Raw genomic sequence first — 14,530 nt, forward strand, 5'->3', positions numbered from 1 at the left:
CTTTGTCTATTTGAAACTATTTTTAAGCATTTTTAAATTTGAGATATAAATAGAGAAGGTATTTTATGTTATGTGACCTCTCTGTGCATTAAATGAAATCATCCTGTAGCATAATTTACTCTTTCCTGCAACACAATTTAGGCTATTTATTTTTTTATTTTATTTTTTTTTTATAAAAGAAAAACAAATAGTGCACAAAATATTAATAGTGTTCGTCTCTCCATTCTTGCATCGTAAAAACATTCAAGAATAGTTTGTCCTTTTGGTTCTTCTCGCCACTGCTGTGTTTACTCTGAGACCTGTTGCATGAAGCTAGTTAAAGAAACTCTGAGTTTCAGAGAAGGTTTAGAGTTGACAAATCCATATAAAAGGTTTAACAGGCTCACAACGCTTGGTATAAACGTTCTCTATCAATTCATGTTTAATCTAGAGTTTGCGATTAACTCCGAAGCGCGTGCACCTGAAAGTGTGACACGTTCGGCAAACAGCCAATCACACGGAACATGGAGAGTGTCAGCTTGATTCACTTCTCGCAAGAGAGATGATACAATTCACTTCTTTGCTGAAGATTATTAAGAGATCTTTACGGAAAACAAAACAAAACAAAACATGAAATTAATTGCATTTACAAAGCACGAATAAACTTTGAAAGGAAGGAAGAAAGTTTGAGATAATATCAGACTATATCAATGCAAGTGAATCACAAAAATAGGCCTTATCATTTATTTAGTTTCACAAAGAGCTCAAAAGAATACACGTAAGCGTAATCTGTTTAAAAGCTTATATATTAAAGCTTGCATTTACAAATTATATTTAAAAGCAAAGTTTAAATTAATTGTAAATTAATATAATAATTATATGAATATATTATATGAATTATACATGATTACAATTAATTTAATAAAATAAATAATTAGCAGCAATTTTGTCTTTAAAATTCTTTCACTCTTAACTGCTTTAATTTGGAGTGAGTGATAGAGGGGGAGTGGCTTATTGCATCTGATACGTGTCACTCACAGCTGATTGGTCCCGTTTTGGTCTGCAATCTCTAACCCAGAATAAAACCTCCTCAGGGGCAGGTTAGGAGTGTAACGTAAGTTACCATGGTGATGAAACATGCTTTTTCTTCAGCCCGAAAAACAGAGTTTGCTCAAACTAATCTTAAACTTACCTGGGTATAGCAACTGAAACTGGCTTCATGCAACAGGCCACAGGTCGCTGGTGTCAGGGTTAGGCCTATATCTGTTTTAGTTCGTTTTTTCCAGGTTTGCCTGTTTGTTTCATTTTCTTGTTTGTTTTATGTTTACACCTGTTGCTTGTTTCGTTCTTCTGTCATGGCAGGTTGAAAAGCTGGAACGAAAAATGTGAGCTGGATCTATTCGCAACAGTTATTTTATTTACAAAACTCAAACCTTCGCAAAACATGATGGATTCTCAGAATCTTGATGAATACAAAGCGATGAGAAAAACAAGCACAATATATACAAGACTAAACCAGTCGACGAAACAAGTAACAGGTGTAAACATGATCAATCAATGAGAAACCAAGGAAACAAACAAGGAAATTACCTGTAAAAAACACTGACATAAACCTGACAACTGGGTAAAGGAATATTCTCTGTATAATTGCTCTGGAACATGTTTATTGCAAAAGGTGCTATAGAAATATAATAAAATTATATCAAATTGAATTTTAAAATGTTTCTTGTCAGGTTATACACATCTAACTGTACTCGGTTAAAAAGGTTCACTGTCAGCTCAATACAAACCTAATATTTCCCAGACAATATCTTTCATTTCTTATTGCTCTTGTGTAATGACATATAAAACTGTTATAGTTAATTTTACTACTTTTGTACACAGTATAATGGGTTGTTATAAATACGAACACTTTACTTGAAGCCTTTATGTACAGTGTAATGCACTATAAAGGCAAAGAATGCTGCAATCATTACATCATTTCATAAATAACTGTAAACACAATTGAAATGCATTATCATATTTGCAGGGCCAATTTCTTTATTTATCATGTTTTTTAATGCATTATACTTTCTAAAGGAGCAAAAATGAAGTATCATAAAGTTGTATAACTCTGGTTACAATTATTCATATGCATTACAAGGCACAATTACCGCAACAAGAATATTTCTATCTACAGGCTTAAAGTAAAGTGTTACCATGTGAATATAGCAATTCTCATAGTCCCTTGCAAGAGTATCATCATATTTGTGTGTCTTTGAGTAAAGTAAAAGTAGTATGGCGTAGAGTTGTGAATAACAGAGTTGTTTAGAGTGGAATAGAGTAGAATAGAGTACAGCAGAGCAGAGTAGACTTGGTTTGGTGGGTGGGCCCGATTCCCTGCTGTTGTAGTTTCACCCCAGCACACTCACGCCTCCACCGGTCACAGCCTCTTTACAAGCCTCCTGCCGTTTACAACCTACTGAAGTGTTGGCTGTCATTACCCAGGAGTAATTACTGTGTAGAACACCTCAGGGCAGAGCAAGAGAACCGGACGGGCTGCGTATAGCGACTCCAATAGGGGGGGAGCTCCCTGACCAGATGAGTCCCTGCTTAATTTGTCAATGACTAACATGACCGGCCCGCTCACGCGTCGGCCTTTGATGTGGCTCAGTAAACATGAGAGGGAGTGCAGCAAGCGTCCTGAGAGTGCCGTTATCTATCCCAGAGTGCAGTGGAGACCTGATAAGGGCGTCCGCAGGGCGCCTGGCATCCATGGCTTATCTGCGTGGCTGCCTAACTCTGCTTGTTCTGTTGCATTGACAGCTGTAGCCGCTCTGACCTCAGCTCGCGTGGGTACATAAAAACTCGCTTGGCACACGCCGTGTACCTAAACATCTCTTTAATGTTGCACCTTGGGCTAAGAGGGGTCACCTTTCACTTTGAAATCCAGTTATTGTTTGCGACTGAGTCTTAGGCAGCTAACCTAATCCAGAGCTCACAAAGGCCACCTTTGGATCAGTTAGCAGCACAAACCAAATACACATTCCCCGTTGTCTTTTGATGTTCAACGAGCTGTTTAAAGGTGATGTCACGATTTTTCAATGTAAACACTATTAGCGTTCATTGTTCGCATTCGCATTCATGTCAGTGGCAGTTGCTTGTCTGTTGAAGAGAAGTATATATTGTGAATATTGGCATCTTTGCTAATGGTGGCTCATATAGTGATTATATATGGTGCTTGAAAAAAATAATATTCTGTTGGAATACATGGACATTTTTTTAATACATGTGTGTAGTTACAATATCAATAAGCTAACTTGGCCATGTTAACAAGCAAAACCTTCACTCATTTGAATTAATGCTTAATAATGAATTATACTAGCCTTCTATGAGTATATCCTACATACATATAATATTATATCCAACTTTATTCTCATGCAGTACACTCATGAAAAGTGATATATAGCAAATCTCGACTGCCTGATTTTTTTTAAATCTAATCACAAATTGTAAATATTTTATTGCCCAGTTCTTTATATTTGCATACATACAGTATATTTGCATGAGGTCATATATACTATTTAACAAATCTCAGCTGCTTTATTACTTATTATCGCAAAATGCACACACACACACACACACACACACACACACACACACACACACACACACACACACACACACACACACACACACACACATGTCTGGTTCACTATCTTTGTGAGGACTCTCCATAGACGTAATGGTTTTTATACCGTACAAACTGTACATTCTATCCCCTTACACTGCCCCTGCCCCTAAACCTACCCATCACAGGAAACATTCTGCATTTTTACTTTCTCAAAACAACTCATCCTGTGTGATTTATAAGCCTTTTGAAAAGTGGGGACCGCTGGCTGGTCCCCACAATGTAGGTGATCTCAGGTTTTACTATTCTTATGGGGACATTTGGTCCCCACAATGTAATATAAACAAGGGCACACACACACACACATATATATATATAGTATGTAAATTAAAATAAATACTTTAAAAATAAATTACATATGATTATTATTTTTGTATTTTTTCTTAGAAATAGTCTACACAAAACATGAAAATCGACAGATTTTTTAGTGGTAAGTCTTTGTTGGTCTGTCAGTTTCCTTTTATTTGAGATATTTCTTTTTTGCATTTATTGTACAGTGGTGGTCAAAATTGATGGCACCCCTGATAAATATGATAAAAAATGGCTGTAAAAAAATAAATCTGCATTGTTTATCCTTTTGATCTTTCCTTCAAAAAATTCGCAAAAATCTAACCTTTCATTGAAGTAAAAGAATTGAAATTGGGGGGTAAATCAGATTATGAAATAAATGTTTTTCTCCAAAACACGCTGGCCATAATTGTTGGCACCCCTAGAATTTTTTATGAGAAAAATATCTCTGAAGTATATTCCCATTAATATTTACATTTTTAAGCACACCAGGGTGACTAGGAACATGAAATTGTCCAGCTATGACTTCTTGTTTCACAGGAGTTTATATATGAGGAAACACAAAGGCCAAATTCCCTGAATCATCCATCACAATGAGGAAAACCAAAGAATATAGTTCTGATGTGCAGCAAAAGATTGTTGAGCTTCACAAAATAGAGAGTGGCTGTAAGAAAATATCTAAAGAATTGAAAATCCCCATTTTGACCATCAGGGCAATAATTAAGAAGTTATAATCAACTAAAGATGTTACGAATCTGCCAGGAAGAGGACGTGTGTCTATATTGTCTTAATGGACGGTGAGGAGGAAAGTTTGAGTGGCCAAAGACTCTCCAAGGATCATAGATGGAGAATTGCAGGGATTAGTTGAGTCTTGGGGGTCAGAAAGCCTAAAAAAAATTATCAAACAACCCCTACATCACCACATGTTGTTCGGGAGGGTTTCAAGAAAAATGCTCCTCGCTCATCCAAAAATAAACTCCAGCATATTCAGTTGTCAGACACGGCTGGATCTTCAAAAGGGACCGGATTCTATGGTCAGATGAAACAAAAAAAAAAGGGCTTTTTGGCAGCAAACCCAGCAGATGTGTTTGGTGCAAACAGGGATGAAGAGTACCCCATGCCTACAGTTAAATACACTGCTGGATCTTATATGTTGTGGGCCTATTTATTTGCTGGAGGTCCTGGACATCTTGTTCAGATACATGGTATTATGGATTCTAGCAAATACAAACAGATAAAAAATCAAAACCTGACGGCTTCTGCTTGAAATCTTATAATGGGCCGTGGTTGGATCTTCCATCAGGACAACGGTCCAAAACAAACATCAAAATCAACACAAAAATGGGTAACTGAGCACAAAATGAAGCTTCTGCCATGACCGTCCCAGTTCCCTGACCTGATGAGTGGAGTGAACTGAAGAGAAGAAGCACCAACATGAACTTGTGAATCTGAAGGATCTGGAGAGATCCTGTATGGAGGAATGGTCTCTGATCTCTTGTCAGGTGTTCTCCAAAGTCATCAGGCATTAGAAGAAAACTCAGAGCAGTTATCTTGGCAAAAGGAGGTTGCAAAAAGTATTTAATAACAGGGTGCCAACAATTATGGCCAGCGTGTTTTGGAGAAAAACATTTATTTCATAATGTGATTTACCCCCACTTTCAATTCTTTTTCTTCAATGAAAGGTTAGATTTTTGTGAATTTTTTGAATGAAAGATCAAAAGGATAAACAATGCAGATTTATTTTTTACAGCCACTTTTTATCATATTTATCAGGGGTGCCATCAATTTTGACCACCACTGTATAAAAACAGCCGAAAACAGACAGGAAATATGTATGCCTGCATTCCCAGGATCCGGTAATCAGTGTAAACGCTGCCATGTACACATTTATGTAAATTATACTGGAAAAAGTACTGTGCCTAATCAAAATGTGAAAATTGTGGGAACCCTTGGGCCTTAGTGATCCTCTGTGAAGTGTACCATATTTAACCTTCATCAAGACTGTTTTACTATAACCACATGCAGCGCATACCTGCATCGTCAATCAGAGCCAACCAAGGTAACAACTTTCCAAAAACTAAAAGACACAGTCAACAGTCAATGGCTATTACCTGTTGCAACCAAAGCCTGGATAATTATCCCTTCAATTTCAGAGACAGGCCCAGATAAAAGTTGGCGTTAGGTCTCAGACTTCAGTCTCCTTTTGACCAGGTCCTTGCCATCACAACTGAAGTGACCTTGAGCCGCAGAAGCACGCAAAGTGACAAGAGACGTCCCTATTTTACGGCGGGCTATCTGGAGACCGGAACGATAATGGGAGCCCCCCCTACCACCCTGTCTCCTTTGTCTGAACTGCATGTCTGGAATATTTGGGGAGATTTTATCAGATGCGTTGTGTTCCTGGAGGAGGCCGTCTGTCTCGGGGACAGTCTGAATGGAGCGTTGAGTCGTGGCAGATGAGTGAATTAGTCAGCGTCTTGGGCTGTCTGCACCTTTACCTTTCTGCGTCCCATCTGGGTCAAGAAATAAGGCTAATTTCTATATGCAAGTTTGAATGATATTGATGCCAAACTGTTCACTTTCATTTTTGGCTGCTGTTTAGCTATAGAGTTATGTCATATTTTTGTACAGTGACGTTCATGGCTACTTATGGCCCATCAGAAATCAGACTACTAAACCATCACTGTCAAACTATAGCAACTGTTGGGCCTAATTACCGGTTCTTAAGTTTTCCCCAGTGTGTGCTCTCATTCCTTAAGACTGTATTAATTACTAATGTCAGCTGGTGATATCAGAGGGCTGGAACGCTCTGTGTCTCTTAGCTGTAAATCAGGCCGGCTGTTCAAAGAAAAGCCGCGGGGTCCACCTGTCAGCGCGGGCAAACTTGCACTCAGTCTCTCTGCTAATACTAGCACTGCCCACTGAACACTAGTACTTTCTGAAAATATACTAAAGCAGAAAACTAAACTTGTTTTGCTAATGCCTTTCAGAGTGTTCCCGATATTATTAGTTACATTATCTTGGATTGGAAATATTTTTATTTTCATCCTCACGTTTTTTTCTCTAATAATCGGACAGACTTCACAGAATCAAATGTGTGAATATCAGTTTTTTAAACAGGAAAAAATATATTACACTTCTCGCTGTGAGCATTTTTTAGCCTTCAAAATAAGTAAATATTACTAAATTTGAAAACTAAATTGTTTAGTAACAAAAAAATATTTCAGAACCTGTTCTGTGAACTATACTTTTGTACAGTATTACAGACTGTTGTGAAGTGCAGAAGGACAGGGAGCTCAATATTTGGAACGCATGTGATGATGAAATAATTTAAACACTATACCTGCTTGTTAATTTAAGCTTTACCGTGCAAAACATTTTTTTGAAAATATTATATAAATATATAAAGGACAGTTTGCAAATAGGCTACTGTTTTGAAACTAATATGCAAATTTGAGGTTCTCCATAATAAACGTCTATATTCATATCTCTACAAAACATTTTGGTCCATCATGACTGAATAAAAGGTTAGGATAAAGTCAGACCACAATTGTAAGCGTGCTTTAATATTAGTGACTGTAAAGATATGATGGGAATTGCCAAAGCATTTTCTGCAACAGTTCAAACAAAGCACAAAACACTCTTGTGTTGTTTAGTCGAGTTGAAACGAAGCATTTTTATTTCAATGATAATAATAAAAAATGACTACACTGATATCTTTGTGTAGAATGTCAAGATGTATATATCATTTTTTTTGTAAACTCATTTTTATTGTTTTAAGGTAAAAAGATAAAGAGTAATCTTCACTAATGAAGAGTTAACATATACAGTAATCCTTATTAGTTCACACTGTTTGTTTTTGAGTTGGCATAAAGTTTGAGCAGAATTATTTTTGGGGGGGATCTTTAAAACGCCATTTGAACACTAACACGGATGAACGTAAAGAAATAGAAAGGGTAAGTCATAATATGTTTACCTAGACTGACCAATGAGGGGTGCTGAAGCTTCATCCAGCCAGAAACGCACCACAGGGCTCTGAACTGCATTACTTCCACTCTATGAGCTCACGCCATGATCTTATGCTTCATGGACAAATACATACACAATATGCTGTGTGGATGAGCATAAAAAATATCATTGATGTTAATCTTTATTAAAGGGCTTGAGATTTGATTTTCATTTAAAAAAAAAAAAAAAAATTATAAATGATTTATATGTTGTGTTTTTGATACAAAAAAATTGGTAGCACTTTATTTTACAGTCCTGTTCTGCATGTACATACTATGTACTTATTATAGCAATGACAATAACTGGGTTATAACTAGATACTAACCCTGATTCTACCCATAAACCCAACCTTAACGCACATAGTTACCTTATATTACCAGTACTTTCTTGGGTAAGTACACTATAGGTAGACCGACTGTAAAATAAAGTGTAACCAAAAAATGATATCAAATTATTATTATTATTGATATAATTATTTATTTTATGAACAATTACATTTTTAGGTAAGTAATGACTAGTAATTAATAATGAATTAATGAGTAATTACTCTGATAATAATACACTGAGCCAAAAGTCATGGTTATTAGTTAGATAATAGTGAGAATTTGACCCTAGTCTAAATTGTGGCTTAATGATTTGTACCTTCAAAAATTAAGTCGCACAATTAGCCTACTGTAGGTAAAACAAAAAGTGTTTGTCTGAAAACACTGTGACAGAAATCATCCATTCACATGACTAAACTCCAAAGTCTCCAAATCTACATGACCTTTTTTCCCCATGGAATTTGAAATGTGCTTAGTCAGGATTTGAACCCAGGTCCCCTTTCATGCTTAAAGAAAAACTGTACCATTCCTCTATCCCGTCTTATCACACTTATAAACCACTACATGTTTTTTTCCCCCTTTGGCCGAATCTTATCTCGCTTATAGGGCACCAGATGAACCAGGGCTGCTACTAATATCCCACTATCCACAATCAACATTTAACACATAATCCTCACAGGTCTTATTTGTTACGGCCAAATTACACTCCTTCAAACCATAGGAATAAAATGTAAAGCTATTAATTATAATCTCTCCCCAAATCTTTAACAAGAAGATCACTTTCACTATGAACACAGTGCTTAGGCACAGAGAGAGGCGATTTCCTGGGATAAGTTGGATAAACGCAGGGGTTTTAGGGAGCATATGGTTTTACAATGATCACATTTTATTAATGTAAACTTGAGCTGTCAGATATCTGACAGTGGGGCAGTCGCAGCCGAGCGGAGACTGAACCATCGGCAAGCTCAAATTGGATGAAAATGGAAGGAACGGGACAGGGGTTGGAGTTTTATTGCTCGGCATTAATGGGCTCCATGTCTTTGGAGAGAGGAGACTTTCAAGCCGTGAGTTATGTAAATATAAGCAGCTCATTCCTGCCTTTTGATGTCCTGCTTTGTATAAATTGAGCCAATGTCTTTATCTGGGAAATGTTTAAACAGCTGGTAGTCTTAGTAAGGGATGTCCCCGAGATTGTTCACTCTTCTCTCTCTCTACTTCCTTCACTCTTTCTGCTTCTTTCTTTCTTTCTTTCTTTCTTTCTTTCTTTCTTTCTTTCTTTCTTTCTTTCTTTCTTTCTTTCTTTCTTTCTTTCTTTCTTTCTTTCTTTCTTTCTTTCTTTTTAAATCCCTCTCCAGGAACCATTAAAGGAGATTACAGATGCTTGTCTGACCTTCACTCCATAACTCTGTTTGTACATTTGCTAAGCTTCAATGAGACACTTTGATCTTCTCCTATTTAGGACGCCATAAAATATGTTGTTTTAAAGGCACTTGGTGACTTTTTGTTTGATTGTTTGAGAGAAAAGGTGAATGTAGCCTGTTTGCTTGATCCTTTGTTGCTAATTTTCAGAGCTTGGCTTCCATGTCACGTTTACATATATGCTCATATGAAGAGATTTTTAAATGATGATTGAGATGTCTGTCGCTCATCACTGAGTTCCCAACCTCCAAGCCACCCACTCCAGAGCTTCGGGCCCCCCTCATCCGGTACTTACTCATAACAGACTGAAAAACAGACCAGTCCTCATTAAATCAATCGATAATGAGTTTACCTTTTTTTGGATTACATTGCTTCATGAGAGACCACTAATATTTTGTCTGGAATAAACATCAGCCACAATCAATATTTTCTCCATTTTATAAGAGTTATTGAGGCCTTGTTCCATGTTTAGAAATCATTTTGTGTCTCATGGTTGATATCTAATTGTACACGTCGTGTTTTTAACCTTTTCACCCTTACAAATGAGAACGCATCATTGCGATTCAACAAAACCATCCAACTCTGGGTGACCTTGGGCAGCAGTCTCCATCTTAATGAGTCAACCGCTGCTTAATTGAATTTCACATGTGGCGAAATGTACTTGAGATGTTCTTGCTTTCGCTCTCTTCTTGCTTTTTGGACGCCGAGATCCTTCATGACTTTAATAATCAGTGTTGTTACCACATTTGCCTAAGTTAGTTGACATTATCAGATTATGCTCTCTTGATCAGAGCCACATGCTAAGATCCATTGATTATATCTCAGCCTGTATTTTCTGTTCACTCGTTCATTGAAAGGGACTCTAAACTGCATTTCCTGTTCGGCTTAGTGAGGGGTTTAGCCATGCAGCACAAACACCTAATCAGAAAAGCGTTTTAGTGTTGAACTACCCTGGTAGTAAGTAAGTAAACATTAGAAGTTGTATTCAGGGGTACCATGCAGCATTTTGGACTCTGTTGCACCATTTCCCGCCACTAGTTTGTCGTCGTGGTTTCTAATTTGATTTGTCATCACTGCCAGCTGTGTTCTCATTAATCACCTCTTTTGTGTGTGTATTTAAGTCCTGTGTTTTCAGTTCACCTTTGTCCTGTCTAGTTCGTGAATATTTGTGTTTTGCTTGCTCTTCTTCATTTGAATTACCCTGTGGATACTATTAAATACTATGTGAACCTTTCATCTTCATGCCTTCATATGCAGCATATCCATGACAAGTGCTGCATTTGATACCATCGACCAGAACATTCTTTGAATAGACTCGAAAATTATGTTGGCATTAGTGGAATTGCATTAGGATGGTTTAAATCATACTTATCTGACCATTATCAGTTTGTAGAAGTAAATGAAGAGATGTCATATCGATCACAAGTTCAGTATGGAGTACCGCAAGGCTCGGTACTAGGACTGTTGCTTTTCACCCTGTACATGCTTGGATATATCATTAGGTATACTTGGATATATCATTAGGAAGCATGGCGTTAGTTTTCACTGTTATGCTGATGATACTCAGCTCTATATTTCTTCGCACCCTGACGAAACTTACCAGTTCACAAAATTAATGGAATGCGTGGCTGATATAAAAATTGGATGACTAGTAATTTCCTACTACTTAATTCTGAAAAAAACAGAGTTTCTAATTATTGGACGAAAAACCTCTGCATGTAGAAATCTAGAATACTGTTGCTTGTTGGCTGCTCTGTCAAGTCTTCTTTGATGCCAATCTTTCATTTGAGAGCTTTCTAGCATCTTAAAAGCACATTCTTCCATCTTAAAAATATATCTAAATTACGACATATGCTCTCAATGCCAAATGCGGAATAGTTGGTTCATGTGTTCATGACTTCAAGGCTAGGTTATTGTAATACTATGGTTACCCTGCACGCTTAATAAACAAACTACAGCTGGTCCAAAACGCTGCAGCTCGAGTTATTACCAGAACCAGGAAGTATGACCATATTAGCCCGGTTCTGTCAACACTGCATTGGCTCCATATTAAACATCATATAAATTAAAAAATCTAGCTGATTACTTACAAAGCACTAAACGGTTTAGCTCCCCAGTACTTGAGCGAGCTCTTAACGCATTATAGTCCTTCACATCTATTGCGATCTCAAAATCGCCAGTTAATAATACTTAGAATATCAAAATCAACTGCAGGTGGTAGATCCTTTTCCTATTTAGCACCAAAACTTTGGAATAGTCTTGCCAGCATTGTTCGAGAATCAGACACCCTCTGTCAGTTTAAATCTAGACTAAAAACACATCTCTTTAACCTGGCATACACATTATTCAAATCAGTTAAATGATTGTTAGGCTGCATAAACTAGGTCAGCCGGAACCGGGAACACTTCCTATAACACCCGATGTACTCATTACATCATAAGAAGAATGGGATCTATGCTAATATTAGTCTCTCTTATCCCGAGGTTTACTGTAGTCAGCCGGATCCGGCTGTATCCAGATCAGATGGTGGACCTGCACCTAGACACGACGACAACGCATCCGTGAAGTGTCAGCAGAAATTGTGGCAGCTAGACTTTTCCTGTGAAGGCCTCATCGAAACGACAGCCAGTGGCACTGATCCTCAACAAACCCGTCTCCATACCGGCGTGATGACCTTCAACCAGAGGGATCTGGAGAAATATTCTGAATGTTCCGATTCAATCTGATTTCTGACCTGTAATGCTGCCTGAATCATAATCATACACAGTTCATTCGTTGACCAGAGGAGAACTGGCCCCCCGACTGAGCCTGGTTTCTCTCAAGTTTTTTTATTTTTTTATGTGAGAACTGAGCTGAACGATGACATCACTGTTTCCTCCAGAAATGACTGTATAGATAAATGAACTAAATTAATATTTTTGTTTGTTTTTTTACAACAGAAATGAACCACCAGTGAACTTTCTTAAACTGATCTATGGCACTATTTTCTTCTAGATCTGCTCTACAGCCGAAACAAACTTTGTTACATTATTTTCCTGTTATCACTGTAAAGCTGCTTTGAAACAATATGCATTGTAAAAAGCGCTATATAAATAATAGTGACTTGACTTGACTTTAATCTGGTAGTGGGTGATTGAGTAATGGTAGTTCAGGGAATTTGAAAGGGTCGACCTGACATAGAGTTACTGTTGTATAAAGAATTTTTAAGTACCCACCATAAACACTGTGATGGTGTGGTACATATACAGCAATGGTATCAGATGTTCAATTGTTTTATATCAGATGTTTTTATCAGTTGTTGTATAATTTAGGTGGCCACTGTACATCTAAAAATACCATCAGGGAGTGTCGAAAAACATATTAATACCATGTTACTCTTTTTTATATAAGTGACAACCACTTTTTCATTTTAGCCGGTAGTATTGTCTACATCACCTTCAGAGGGAACAAAATATTGGGTTTAGCGTCTTTCTGGGAGAGGAGGATGCTAGATTCATTAAGATTTTTCCTTCCTCGTCTCCTCCTCTCAATCCATCTGAAGTACCATTATGGCTTTTCAGTCTGCTTCCCGTGGATTCCTTTCTCTCCTCTCCCTCAGCCTTATAAAAGGTGCCTTCACCAATGGATAGGCTGGGCGGAGAGGGCTTTCTGACATGAAGGGTCCTCATGACCTGGGCTTTAGGCTTTTGTGAGTGTGTGTGTGTATATTAGTATGCTCCTGTGATTGAAGGCAGAAGTCTTAAATGGGTGCCGTGCAATTACCTAGAAGGCTGGCATTGCGCAGTAATAATGAAAACCAGCCCGGTAGACTAATGATCTAAACTCTGCCACTCTCATGCTCTCTCTTGCCTTAATAAACTTCCTCTCTGTCTCTGGGCTTTTTCTTTTGTTTGTCTTCCTCACTCCCTCTGATTATTTTTTATTCTTCTGCTCAGTCTGTTGACCTTGTTAGTTTGAGGCCTGTTTATATACATTCTTTTATGCAAAAAAAGCAATTTGGACATGTTTAGATTGACAATTGTTTCTTTCCATGAGATGACAACTGATTAAAAACAAAAATGTTTAATCCAGGTAGTAATAAATGGAGAGTAATTCTCTTTTTATTAGTTTAGGTCTCTATTACTATCCAATATCCTATTGCCTCCCATGCAATAAATCACAATAAGCTTTCTGCTTTGTTATTTTTGGCATGAAATAAAGTTTTACATTTCAAATGATGTACATTTTATTATGAAAATAAATATGGTTTTAGAGATCTTTAATGTGGCATGACAGATCGCTGTTGCCGCCTCAGATTAAGTGTAGCGTAAGTAATCTTAAGTAATCTCTTTCTCTTTACTACTCGTTACAGCATGAAATAAAACATGAATGAACATCAGAAGGTATGTTAAAGTGTTAGTTCACCCAAAAATGAAAATTCGGTCAGTAATTATTCACCCTCATGTTGTTCCAACCCCGTAAGACTTTCGTTCATCTTTGGAACATAAATTAAGATATTTTTGATGAAATCTGAGAGCTGGCTCACTCCTTCATAGGCTGCTTGGTAATTGCATCTGCCAGCCCAGAAAGTTAGTAAAGACATCGTTAAAGTAGTCCAAGTGACAACAGTAGCTCAACCTTAAGTTTATCAAGCGACGAGAATACTTTTTGTGCGCAAAAACAAAACAAAAATAATGACTTTATTCAACTATTCATTTATGAAGTTTAAGAACAGCACATATGTTGATTAGGTGAGAGAAAATGAGGGTAGATGAGGAGATGGAAGGTGATGCTGGAAATGACTGGTTAAGTGAAGAAAACTTTGAGCATAGACATAGAGAAAACTTTGGATAGACAGGTGGTC

Source organism: Squalius cephalus, assembly GCF_949319135.1.
Source record: "Squalius cephalus genome assembly, chromosome: 5".
Taxonomy (NCBI): Eukaryota; Metazoa; Chordata; class Actinopteri; order Cypriniformes; family Leuciscidae; genus Squalius; species Squalius cephalus.